The sequence below is a fragment of the Theropithecus gelada genome, chromosome X (genome assembly GCF_003255815.1).
Source record: "Theropithecus gelada isolate Dixy chromosome X, Tgel_1.0, whole genome shotgun sequence".
Classification (NCBI taxonomy): domain Eukaryota; kingdom Metazoa; phylum Chordata; class Mammalia; order Primates; family Cercopithecidae; genus Theropithecus; species Theropithecus gelada.
In genome coordinates this window covers 107,777,330-107,791,330 of record NC_037689.1, presented here as the reverse complement: position 1 = coordinate 107,791,330, position 14,001 = coordinate 107,777,330, and the positions used below count along the sequence as shown (strand labels likewise).

Genomic DNA, 14,001 nt, shown 5'->3' with positions numbered 1-14,001 from the left:
CATAAAAGTATGCATTACAGAATCAAGCGAACAAAGGTGGAGGGGAAGCCCTTGCTTTTTCTTTTTCTTTCTCTTTCTTCCAGAACAGCCTTTATACTTAGAAAGCATAGCTGTATTCTTAGAGAATGACTGCGCATGTAGGACCACAACCCGTCTTGAAGACTGTAATAGTGGAGGGGCCATCCCTCTTCCCACCACTGTAGAAGGGTACAGCAGTCACTGTGAGTCCTACTTGTTTTGCTCAATATTCTAACAAGTTAAACCTCTACTGCCGTATGCTCAATTTACAGTATATTTATGATGATCTTCCTAATGGTATTTGGTAAAAAACTAAAGTACTCCTCAAAAATGACACAGTCCCCTTAGACAACTGGAATGCTGATTTAAACAGAGGATAGTTGTTTTTTGGGATGGTGCCAAGTAATTGAGTGACCAAACAAACAAACAAAAATTCAGGGTTTCTGAATTCCAGAAGTAGAGAAATAACCCATGTATTGTTGCAACTCCTTTCCCATGACAAATGCTGGCTTTTCCTAAGGCCAAGTCCTCAATTCTCTCCCATCTCACTCTATACTGTCTCCCTAGCAAGCTCACCCATAACCACAGCTTAATTACCACTGTCATACAGATGAGCCCAATCTATATTTCCATCTCGGACTGCTCCTCTGACCTTTAAGACTGTATATCCAACCATCTACTTGATTTCTCCTGTAGGATGTCTTAAAGCCCCCTCAAACTCAACTCACTCTCCAAACCTGGTACTCTTCCAGCCTTTCTTATATTAGTGGCTTGCCCTACCATTTTGTCTAGTTGTGCTTAGGAGTCTTTTGATACCTCCTGTTCCTCCCCTCAACTTGACACTTGTGTTTTGCCAAATTCTGCTTATTCTACTTCCTAACAAAATTCATAATCTATCTACTTCTTTCCATCTCCATTATCACTATTGTACCATCACCTCTCACCCGGAGTACTGCAGCATTTCCTAATGTCTACACATATCTACTCTGGCTCCCCTCCAATCTATTCTGATTATAGTCAGAAAGGTCTTTTTGTAAGGAATGCTTTCATACTTAAAACCTGTATGACTTCCCACCACCCTTACAGTAAAACACAAAACTCCTTAATGTGGCCTACAAGGCCCTGTGTGATCTGGCACATGTTTTGTTTCCAACGTCACCTGAAACCCTATTACTATTTACACCACAGCTACATTTATCTCTAAGTTATTCATGTCACCATGCTTCCTCCTGATATGGGGACTTTGCATATTTTGAGCTTTCTTTTTTTCAGATGGAACCATTTCTCCTTTTTTTCTCACCTAACATTTATTCATGCTTCAGATCACATTTTGAGCAATCCCTTCAGGGTAGCTTTGATCCCCCTCACTAGGTCAATCCAGCTGTTATAAAGTATCATAGCACTATCCTATGTCCTTGGAGCACTTGTCACAGTTGCTTTTTACATTAGTTAGTGTGATTACTTGATTATGTTTTTTCATTAAAAAAATATTTATTGATCAACACAGGGAGTGGCAGCCTGCATGGAAAGTGCCCTAGCCCTCTTGCTTGTCAGGGGCCACAACGCTAATTCCTTAGCAACCACCTGCCACCCCCACCCCTTATTTTATACAGTCAGGGTCTTGCTCTGTTGCTCACACTGTAATGCAGTGGTGCAAGCATGGCTCACTGAGACATGGCTCACTGCAGCCTCTAACTCTTGGGTTCAAGTGATCCTCCTACCTCAGCCTCCTGAGTAGCTGGAACCACAGGTGCACACCCGGCCCTTTTCTTTTCTTTTCTTTTCTTTTTTTGTAGAGGTCTCCCTATGTTGCTCAGGCTGGTCTCAAACTCCTGGCCTCAAATGATCCTCCCGCCTTAGCCTCCCAAATCACTGGAAGTACAGCATGTACCACAATGCTCAGCTTGAAGCCTTTCTTTCTACGTGGCTTTGGGCTTACTCTCTGGAAACATCCAAAGAATAGAGCAATGGGGCTCCTCTGTTACGAGGACTCATTGCTGCCCCTCCAGCCTGCCTACCACTGAGCGCTTCTTGACTTCGGAGAATCAACCTTCCTTCAGAAGGGCTGACCTTCCAAGGGTATGCCAAGGAGCAGCTGACCTCGGAGACTAGCATCCCACTTCCTGATTATTTGATTATCATCTGTCACCTCTCACTAAATTGTGAGTTCCTTGAGAGCAAGAGCTCACCATGGTATTCCTAGTGTTTATCACAGTGCTCAGCCCATAGTACACTCATTTCTTTTTTTTTTTTTTCTTTTTTCTTTTTCTTTTTGAGATGGAGTCTCACTCTGTCGCCCAGGCTTGAGTGCAGTGGCACAATCTTGGCTCACTGCAACCTCCACCTCCTGGGTTCAAGCAATTCTCCTGCCTCAGCCTCCCGAGTAGCTGGGATTACAGGCACCTGCCACCTTGCCCGGCTAATGTTTGTATTTTTAGTAGAGACAGAGTTTTGCCATGTTGGCCAGGCTGGTCTCAAACTCCTGAGCTCAGCTTACCCACCCACCTTGGCCTCCCAAAGTGCTGGAATTACAGGCGTGAGCCACCTCACCCAGCCTGCACATAGTACACTCTTTTTTTTTTTTTTTTTTTTTGAGACGGAGTCTCGCGCTGTGTCACCCAGGCTGGAGTGCAGTGGCGCGATCTCGGCTCACTGCAAGCTCCGCCTCCCAGGTTCAGGCCATTCTCCTGCCTCAGCCTCCGAGTAGCTGGGACTACAGGCGCCCGCCACCACGCCCGGCTAGTTTTTTGTATTTTTAGTAGAGACGGGGTTTCACCATGTTAGCCAGGATGGTCTGGATCTCCTGACCTCGTGATCCGCCCGCCTCGGCCTCCCAAAGTGCTGGGATTACAGGCTTGAGCCACCGCGCCCGGCCACATAGTACACTCTTAATAGATATATGTTGCATGAATGACTGAACATGTTTAAGGACATTAGGTCAGTAATTGTTTTCTCTGGGAGCAAAGTACTAAAAGTTTTCAGTTTTCTCAACTTCTTTTTATTTTCTTTCCTTCCTTCCTTCCTTCCTTCCTACCTTCCTTCCTTCCTTCCTTCTTCCTTCCTTCCTTCCTTCTTTCCTTCCTCCCTCCCTCCCTTTTTTTTCTTTTCTTTCTTTTTTTTGACAGTCTTGCTCTGTCACCCAGGCTGGAGAGCAGTGGTGTGATCTCGGTTCACTGCAACTCCGCCTCCAGGGTTCAGGTGATTCTCCTGCCTCAGCCTCCCAAGTTGCTGGGATTCCAGATGCCCGCTACCACACCTAGCTAATTGTTTGTATTTTTAGTAGAGATGGGTTTTTGCCATGTTGGCCAGGCTGGTCTCGAACTCCTGACCTCAAGTGATCCTCCCACGTGGGCCTCCCAAAGTGCTGGGATTACAGGCGTGAGCCATCGCGCCCAGCTATTTTCTCACCTTCTTTAAACCACTGACTGGATTCCATATCCATGTTCAAATAGTTGTGTATATTTTATAACAGTATGTTCTATGATGGTAGAAAAATAGATCTAGTCATGGCTCCCATAAATTTAAATACCAGTTTAAAGAGAGGAATGAATAGAGTTTTGCAACTGGAATTTCTGATGTGAATCTTTGAAAAGAATGTCACCTTATAGTGCCATTAGAATAACTTAAATTTTAACATTTTTCCGTTGTGTTTTGTTTTTCCATTTTGGTTTTCTTTTTTTCTTTTTGAGAGTTTTGTTCTGTCTCCCAGGCCGGAGTGCAGTGGCTCAATCATGGCTCAATGCAGCCTGGACCTCCCAGGCTCGAGCAGTCCTCCCATCTCAGCCTCCTGAGTATCTGGGACCACAGGCGCAAGCCACCACACCTGGCTAATATTTTTTTTTGTAGAGATGGGGTCTCATTATGTTGTCTGGGCTAGGCTTAAACTCCTGGGCTCAAGCAATTCTCCTACTTCAGCCTCCCAAAATGCAGAGATTACAGGCATGAGCCACCACACCTGGCATTTTTTTTTTCTATTTTAAATACATTTTATTGTTTAGGGCAATTTTAGGTTCACAGAAAAATTAAGCAAGAAATTCCAGAGAGTTTCCATATACCCCCTGACCACCCCCAACCCCAGTCTCTCACTATCAACATCATGCACCAGGGTGGTACATTCATTACAATTGATGAAGCTATGCTGACACATCATTATCACCCAACGTCCATAGTTTACATTAAGGTTCACTCTTGGTTTTGTACGTTCTGTGAGTTTGGACAAAGGTATAATGACATGTACCCACCATTAGCACAGTATACAGAATAGCCTCACTGCCTAAAAATTCTCTGTGCTCTGCCTATTCTTTCCTTCCTCCTCACTATCCCCTGGCAACTATTGGTCTTTTTACTATGTCCATATTTTTTTATTTTCCAAAATGTCATATAGCTGAAATCACACAGAATGTAACCTTTTCAGATTGGCTTCTTTCACTTATCAATATGCATTTAAGTTTCCTCCATGCCTTTTCATGGCTTGATAGCTCATTAGTTTTTAGAGTCAAATAACATTTCATTGTCTAGATTTGCCACAATTCATTTATCCATTCACCTACTGAAGGACATCTTGGTTGCTTTCAAGTTTTAGCAATTGTGAATAAAGCTGCTATAAACATCCATGTGCAGGTTTTATGTGGACAGAAGTTTTCGATCATTTGGGTAAAAGTGAAAGAGCACAAGTGCTGGATTTTATGGTAAGAATATGTTTAGTTTTGTAAAGTGTCTTCCAAAGTGGCTGTACAATTTTGCATTTCCATCAGCAATGATTGAGGGTTCCTGTTGCTCCACATCCTCACCAGCATTTAATGTTGTCAGTGTTCTGGATTCTGGGGATTCCAATAGGAGTGTAGTAGTATCTCATTATTGTTTCAATTTGTATTTCCCTAATGATGTAAGATGTGGAACATCTTTTCACATGCTTATTTGCCATCTGTATATCTTCTTTGACTAGGTGTCTGTTCAGGTCTTTTGCCCATTTTTCAGTTGAATTGTTTGTTTTCTTATTGCTCTGTTTTGACAGTTATTTGCATATTTTGGATTACAGTTTTTAAATCAGATACGTTTTTTAGAAATATTTTCTTATAGCCTGTGATGTGTCCTGTCATTCTCTTAACAGTATCTTTTGAGGAGCATACGTTTTTTATTTTAATGAAATCTCATCTATCAATTATTTCTTTCGTGGACTCTACCTTTGGTGTTGTATCTAAAAAGTCATCACCACACCCAAGGTCATCTTGATTTTCTCCTATGTTACCTTCTAGGAGTTTTACACTTTTGCATCTAACGTTTAGCTCTATGATTCATTTTGTGTTAATCTTTATGAAGGGTGTAAGTCTGTGATTAGATTCTGTTTTGTGCATGTGGATGTTCAGTTGTTCACACCATTTTTTTTCTTGTTTTTGTTTTTAAAGGTGGGATCTTGCTCTATTGCCCAGGCTCATCTCAAACTCTTGGGCTCAACCAATCCTCCCTGCCATAGTGCTGGGATTATGGATGTGAGCCACCATGCCCAGCTGAAGCACCATTTGTTGAAAAGACTTTCTTTGCTCAATTGTATTGTCCCTGCCCCTTTGTGAACGATCAGTTGACCATACTTATGTGAGTCTATTTCTATGCTCTTTATTCTATTCAATTAATCTATTTGTCTTTCTTTTACCAATACCATACCATCGTTTTTTTTTTTTTTTTTTTTTTTTTTTGAGACAGAGTCTTGCTCTGTCGCCCAGGCTGGAGTGCAGTGGCCCGATCTCTGCTCACTGCAACCTCCATCTTCCGGGTTCATGCCATTCTCCTGCCTCAGCCTTCCAAGTAGCTGGGACTACAGGCACCCGCCACCACGCCTGGCTAATTTTTTGTATTTTCAGTAGAGACAGGGTTTCACCATGTTAGCCAGGATGGTCTCAATCTCCTGACCTCATGATCCTCCCGCCTCAGCCTCCCAAAGTGCTGGGATTACAGGCCTGAGCCACCGCAACTGGCCTACCATACCATCTTAATTACCATAGCTTTATAGTAAGTCTTGAAGTTGGGTAGTGTCAGTACTCCAACTTTGCTCTTCTTCAATACTATGTTGACTATTCTGGGACTTTTGCCTCTCTTTATAAACTTTAAAATCAATTTGCCAATATCTGCAACATAACTCTCCGGGATTTTGATTGGGATTGCATTGAATCTACTCATGAAGTTGTTGGGAAGAACTGATATCTTGACAATATTGAACATGGATTATCCCTCTTATTTAGTTCTCTTTCTTTCATCAGAGTTTTTTTTTTTTTTTTTAGATGGAGTCTCCTCTGTCTCCCAGGCAGGAGCGCAGTGGCGCGATCTCAGCTCACTGAAACCTCCACCTCCCGGGTTCAAGCAATTCCCTGCCCCAGCCTCCTGAGTAGCTGGGATTACAGGCACCGGCTACCACGCGCAGCGAATTTTTTTGTATTTTTGGTAGAGACGGGGTTTCACCATCTTGGCCAGGCTGGTCTGGAACTCCTGACCTCATGATCCACCTGCCTTGGACTCCCAAAGTGCTGGGGTTACAGGTGTGAGCCACCGCTCCTGGCCTCATCAGAGGTTAATAGCTTTCCTCATATAAATCTTGTACATATTTCACAAGATTTATACCTGCATATTTCATTTTTGAAAATGCTAATGTAAATGGTATTGTGTTTTTATTTCAAGCTCCACGTGCTTATTGCTGGTGTATGGGAAAATGATTGACTCATGTACATTAACCTCATATCCTACAACCTTTCTATAATTGTTTATTAGTTCGAGGACTTTGTTTTTGTTTTGTTTTTGTAGTTTTTTTTTTTTTTTTTTTTTTAAGAAAAAAACCACAGAGCTTTATTATTCTCAACACCAATGGCAACGGTCTTCATAGGACAAGAGAGTGAGTTCTGTCGATGGATAGGCAGCCCCTACTTGCCGGCGATAAGCGGGTTCCGCAGGACCACGATGACCGAGTCCCCGCGCAGGAACATCTTGGAGGTGTAGCGGTCTTTGTTGACTGGCTTGGATTTCTTCTTGCCCTTGCCGCTCTTAGGGACCTCAGTCCACATCTCCTTCACGTTCTCCAGCACCATGTTGCAGTGCCTATCGAAGGCCTTCACGCGGCCCGGGAGTTTCTTATTGTTGCGACAGTTGATGAGCACTTGGGTGTTGTTCTTGACTGACTGAGTGAGCACAGAGAGTGGACCCGTGTTAAATTCCTCCTCCTCTCGCTTCTGCAGCTCCTCTGGGGTCATCTCACTCTTGGGCTTGTTGAGGAGGCTCATGATGGTCACTAAGCTCTCCGTTCACTCCCGTTTCCCTGTTTTTGTAGTTTCTTAAGAATTTTCTACATAGATGATCATGTCATCTGCAAACAAAGTTTTATTTCTTCCTTTCCAACTTACATACCTTTTCTTTTTCTTGTTTTATTGCATTAACTAGGACTTCTGATACAATGTTGGAAATAAGTGGTGACAAAAGATGTCTTTGTTCCATATCTTTGCAAACAAGCTTCTAGTTTCTCATCATAAACTATGATGTTAGTTGTAGGTTTTTTGTTAGCTGTAGGTTTTTGTAGATGTCCTTTATCAAGCTGAGGAAGTTTTCCTCTATTCCTATTCTGCTGAGAGTTTTTTTTTTTAATCATGAATGGGTGTTGGACTTTATTAATTGCTTTCTCTCCATTTGTTGATATAATTATGAGACTTTTCTTTTTTGCTTGTTGATGTAATGGATCACATTGATTGATTTTTCAAATGTTGAACCATCCCTGTACAGCTGGTATATCCCACTTGTTCGTGGTGCATAGTTTTTCAAAAATTCTTTGTTGGATTTGATTTGGTGAAATTTTGTTGAGGATTTTTGCATCTATGTTCATGAGAGATGTTGGTTGTTGTTTTATTTTCTTTTAATGGCTTTGTCTGATTCTGGTATTAGGGAAGAGCTGGCCTCATAGAATGAGTTAGGAAGTATTCTTTCTGCTTCTATATTCTGAAAGATATTGTAGATAATTTGTATAATTTCTTTCTTAAATGTTTGGTAGAATTCACCTTGATAGAATTTACCATCTGTGCCTGGTGCTTTCTATTGTGGAAGGTTATTAATTATTGATTCAATTTCTTTAATAGATTAAGAAATTCTCTATTCTTATTTAGATTGTCTATTTCTTCTTGTGTGAGTTTCGGCAGATTGTAGCTTTCAAGGGATTGCTCTATTTCACCAAGGTTCTCGAATAATTTTTTCATAGTATTTCTTTATTATCTTTTTTTTTGAGACAGCGTCTTACTGTCATTCAGGCCAGAGGGCAGTGGTGTGACCGTAGCAGACTTGAAATCCTGGGCTCAAGTGATCCTTCTGTCTTAGCTTCTTAGGTAGCTGGGACTACAGATGCATGCCACCACACCTGGCTTTTTTTTTTTTTTTTTTTTTTTTTTGTAGAAACAAGGTCTCTATTGCCCAGGCTGATCTCAAACTCCTGGCTTCAAGTGATTCTTCTGCCTCAGCCTCCTAAATGCTGTGATTACAGGTGTAAGCTACAATACTTGACCTCTCTTATTATCATTTTAATGTCCATGGGATCTTTAGTGATGGTTCCTCTTTCATTTCTGATCCTAGTAATTTGTGTCATCTTTTTTATCTTGGTTTACCTGGAAGGACGTTTATTAATTTTATTGGTCTTTTCAATGAGCCAGCTTTTTGGTTTTGTTGATTTTCTTTATTGATTTCCTGTTTTCAATGTTATTGATTTCTGGTCTGTCATTATTTCTTTTATTCTGTGTACTTTGGATTTAATTTGTTCTTCATTTTCTAGTTTCCTTAGGTGCAAGCTTGGATAATTGCGTTTAGATTATTCTTCTTTTCTAATATACATATGTAATGCAATAAACTTCCTTCTAAGTACATTGCTTTTGCTGGATTCTGCACATTTTAATAGTTGTATTTTCATTTCCATTTAGTTGACAATATTATTAAGTTTCTTTTGAGATTTCTTCTTTAGCCCATGTGTTATTTAGAAGTGTGTTGTTTGATCTGCAAATATTTTGAATGTTCAGGTTATCTTTCAGTTATTGATGTTTAATTTCATTGTGGTCTGAGAGCACACGGTGAATGATTTCTATTTTTTAAAAAACGTAATGTGTGTTTTATGGCTAGAATGTGATGTATGTTTCAATTTAGCTTGAGAAGAATGTGTATTATGCTGTTGTTGGATGAAATCATTTATAGATGTCAATTATAACCAATTGATTGATGGTGCTGTTGAGTTCAGCTATGTCCTTAATGATTTTTTGCCTGCTGCATGTGTCCATTTCTGATGGAGGGGTGTTGAAGTTTCCAACTATAATAGTGGGTTTCTCTGTTTATCCTTGTAATTCTATAAATTTTTGCCTCATTTATGTTAATACTCTGTTATTAGACAAATGCGCATTAAGGATTGTTATTCTTCCTGAAGATTGACCCCTTTTATCATTATGCAATGCCCCTTTGTATCCCTGATAATTTTTCTTGCTCTGTAGTCTGCTTGTCTGTAATTAAGATAGCTTCTCAAGACTTTTGATTAGTGTTAGCTTGGTATATCTTTCTCTATCCCTTCACTTTGAATCTATGTGTGTCTTTATATTTATAACCGACATATTGTAGAAATAATCTAACTGGGTCTTGTTTTTTTGACTCATTCTTACAATCTCTGTTATTTAATTGGTATACTTAGATAATTGACATTTAAAATCACTATTGATTAATCATCTGGGTTAATATCTGCCATATGTATTACTGTTTTCTCTTTGTTGCCCTTTTTATTTGTTTCTGGTTTTGTCCTCTATCCTTTTCCTGCCACTTTTGGTTTTAATTGAGTATTTTATATGATCCAATTTTCTTTCTTCTCTTGGCATATCAATTATACATTTTTTGGAGCTTTCTTAGTGGTTGCCTTAGAGTTTGCAATATACTTTTACAATTAATTCAAGTCACATTCAAATAACATTTCACTAATTCACATGTAGTGCAAGTACTTTACAATGAATTATCCCTATTTCTTCCCTCTTGTCCCTTGCATTATTACTATCATTTATTTCACTAATACACAAGTGTACGTAACTATATATCTATACACACATAAATGTGCATATGTAATCTAACCCTTGTTGCTCTTATTATTTTGAACAACTATTACCTGCTAAATCAATTAAAAATCAGTAAATAAAAGTTTTCCTTTACTTTTATTTATTTCATCTCTAATGCTTTTTATTTCCTTATATAGATCCAAGTTTCTGATGTATATACTTTTCTTTCCCTCTGAAGAACCTTTAAAACTTTATTTATTTATTTATTTTCTTTGAGACAGTATTGCGCTGTCACCCAGGCTGGAGTGCAGTGGTGCGAGCTTGGCTCACTGCAACCTCCACTTCCTGGGTTCAAGCAATTCTCGTGCCTCAGCCTCCCAAGTAACTGGGATTACAGCCATGTGCCACCACATGTGGCTAATTTTTGCATATATATAGACACATATTTATACACAAAAAATATATATATTGTGTGTATGTGTCTATATATATATATATTTTAGTAGAAACAGTGTTATGCCATGTTGTCCAGGTTTGTTTTGAATTCCTGACCTCAGGTGATCTACCTGCTTCGGCCTCCTGAAGTACTGAGATTACAGCCACGAGCCACCATCCCCCAGCCTAAACCTTTTTTTTTTTTTTTTTTTACAAATCACTTTCAACAAATTTTCCCAATGTTTTCTTGTCTGCAAAAGTCATTATTTATCCTGCACTTTTGAAGAAACTTTTTACAGGATACTTAATTCTAGGTTTTTTTTTTTTTTTTTTTCTCTCAACACTTTAAATATTTAACTCCACTCTTCTTGCTTGTATAGTTTCTTAGAAAATCAGGCGGCGGGGCACAGTGGCTCACACCTGTAATCCCAACACTTTGGGAGGCCGAGGCAGGTGGATCACGGGGTCAGGAGTTCGAGACCAGCCTGGCCAATATGGTGAAACCCCATCTGTACTAAAGAATATAAAAATTAGCCCAGCGTGGTGGTGTGTGCCTGTAGTCCCAGCTATTTAAGCGGCTGAGGCAGGAGAATCACTTGAACCCGGGAGGTGGAGGTTGCAGTGAGCTGAGATGGCGCCACTGCACTGCAGCCTGGGCACCAGAGTGAGACTCCATCGAAAAAAAAGAAAGAAAGAAAATCAGATGTCATTCTTATCTTCACTCCTCTATAGGTAAGATGTTTTTCCCTCTGTCTTCTTTTAAGCATTTTTCTTTATCTTTGATTTCCTGATAATATATGCCTAGGTGTAGTTTTTTGTTGTTGTTGTTTTTGTTTTTAAATATTTATCCTGCCTGACATTCTCTGAGCCTCCTGGGTCTGTGGGATGGAGTTTGACATTAATTTAGGAAAATTCTTAGCCATTATTCCCTCAAATAGTTTCTGTTCCTTTCCCTTTTACTTCTCCTTGTTGTAGAAAGGGTCTTCTAAAAGTTCATGGAAGGTGTATATTATGAAAAACTATGTATGACTTAAAAATTTTTTGCACCAAACTAAAGTCATCCTAACTTGTTCTAACATGTCTGAACAGGTTCTAGTTTGAAGAACTAAGAAGAATAAGACGTCGGTTTGAAAACAGCCTCTATTAGAACATTATGAATTCTGCTCAAATTGAAGCAAGAACCAACATTAAATTTGTGATGAAACTCGGGTGGAATAATGGTGATATCACTGATGTTTTATGAAAAGTTTACAGGGACAATGCCCCAAAGAAATCATCAGTTAACAAATGGATAACTCATTTTCAAAAGGGAGATTATATTGAAGATGATCATGTAGCAGCAGATTATCCACATCAATTTGTGAGGAAAAAATTCACTTTTTCGTGTCCTAATTGAAGAGGACCAACGATTAACAGCAGAAACAATAGCCAACACCATAGACATCTCAATTGGTTCAGCATACACAGTTCTGACTGAAAAATTAAAGGTGAGCAAACTTTCCACTTGACGAGTGTTGAAACCACTGCACCCAGATCAGCTTCAGACAAGAGCAGAACTTTCGATGGAGATTGTATTATGTTTCTTAAAAATTATTTTTAATTATTGTAGGTACATAGTAGGTGTACATATTTATAGGGTACATGAGATATTTTGATACAGGCATATAATAAGTAATAATCACATCGTGGAGAATGGGGTATCCATCCTCTCAAGCTCAATTGAAATTTTTTTTGACATTTTCATCATATACTTTAATCCCTTCATTTTACAAATGAGGAGAATGCATTGCCTATGGTCTCATAGCAAAGTGACGACTAGGTTGGGACTAGAATCAGTAAAGGTTGGGACTAGAACCAGGTGTTTCAACTAGTCTCGTATGTGTCCAAGTGCACCATACTTGGTGGTTTTGAATTCTTAGAGCTGAGTCTTGTGTGGTTAGGGGGTCATGTGCAACTTCGCTAGTAGGGAGTTCGCTTCTTAAAAACTTTTTTTTTTCAGCTCCCCACACATCTAAATATTTTGTGATGAGATACTTTGAAAGGGTAAGTCTGGCTCCATGAATGTCCCATCTGTATAGCTGTGAAGTATCCTGATTTAGAAGGTCCTGGGCTCTGGCTCTGTTTACTTTTTTGTTTGTTTGGTTTTTTTTTTTAAATTATACTTTAAGTTCTGGGGTACATGTGCAGAACGCGCAGTTTTGTTACATAGGTATACATGTGTCATGTTGGTTTGCTGTACCCATCAACCCGTCACCTACATTAGGTGTTTCTCCTAATGCTATCCCTGCCCTAGCCTCCCAGCCCCCGACAGGCCCTGGTGTGTGATGTTCCCCTCCCTGTGTCCATGTGTTCTCATTGTTCAACTCCCACTTATGAGTGAGAACATGCGTTGTTTGGTTTTCTGTTCTTGTGTCAATTTGCTGTGAAATTTTAAATAAGTGGGATCAAGATCCTGAAGCATGTCTTTGAAGAATTGTAACAGGAGATGAAACATGGCTTTACCAGTATGATCCTGAAGACAAAGCACAATCATAGCAACGTCTACCAAGAAGTGGAAGTGGTCCAGTCAAAGCAAAAGCAGACTAGTCAAGAGCAAAGGTCATGGCAATGGGTTTTGGAGATGGTAAAAGCGTTTTGCTTGTTGACTTTTTGGAGGGCCAAGAGACAATAACATCTACTTATTATGAGAGTGTTTTAAGAAAGTTAGCCTAAGCTTTGGCAGAAAAACTCCCGGGAAAACTTCACCAGAGAGTTTTTCTTCACCAGAACAATGCTCCTGCTCATTCCTCTCATCAAATAAGGGCAATTTTGTGAAGGCTTTGATGGGAAAACATTAGGCGTCCACCTTACAGCCCTGATTTGGCTCTTTCTGACTTCTTTTTGTTTCCTAATTTTACAAATTCTTTAAATGGCACCTATTTTTTTCTTCTGTTAGTTATATAAAAAAGACTACATTGACATAACCAAATTCCCAGGGCCCTCAGGGATAGACTAGATAGCTGGTATTATTGCTTATAAAAGTGTCTGGACATTGACGGAACTTGTATTGAGAAATAAAGTTTATGTATTTTTATTTTTATCTTAAAAATTGTTTTACACAGGGTCCTGCTTTGTTGCCTAGGCTGGCATGCAGTCGTGCATTCAAAGCTCAATTAAGCTTCAAACCCTTGGGCTCAAGCAGTTCTCCTTCCTCAGCTTTCTGAGTAATTACTACTATACGCATGCAGCATCACCCCGGCTTTTTAAAAAAAATTTCTTTTGTAGATATGGGTCTTGCTATGCTGCCTATTTTTATCTCTTAATTCTATTTTTTCCACAAACTTGTTGAAGTCTTCTTGTATTTCTGTTATGCATATGCTATATCTTTGTTTCATAGTTCTTGGACATTCTGTTTCTTTTTTTCATTTTTTTTCTTTGCTTTTCAGTTTTGAAAGTTTCTATTGACATATACTCAAGCTCAGAGACCCTTTTCTCAGCTGTGTGCAGTCTACGAACGTGTCCAATAAAA

The 14,001-nt window shown here is 39.5% G+C and overlaps 1 pseudogene across 1 annotated transcript; it reads right to left on the bottom strand.

Annotated features, from left to right (window-relative positions):
* Positions 1 to 6,833: 6,833 nt before the first annotated feature.
* LOC112615869 lies at positions 6,834 to 7,318 on the bottom strand (annotated as a pseudogene). The gene has a single exon (XR_003117492.1). The product of XR_003117492.1 is annotated as a small nuclear ribonucleoprotein Sm D2 pseudogene (transcript).
* Positions 7,319 to 14,001: the final 6,683 nt, after the last annotated feature.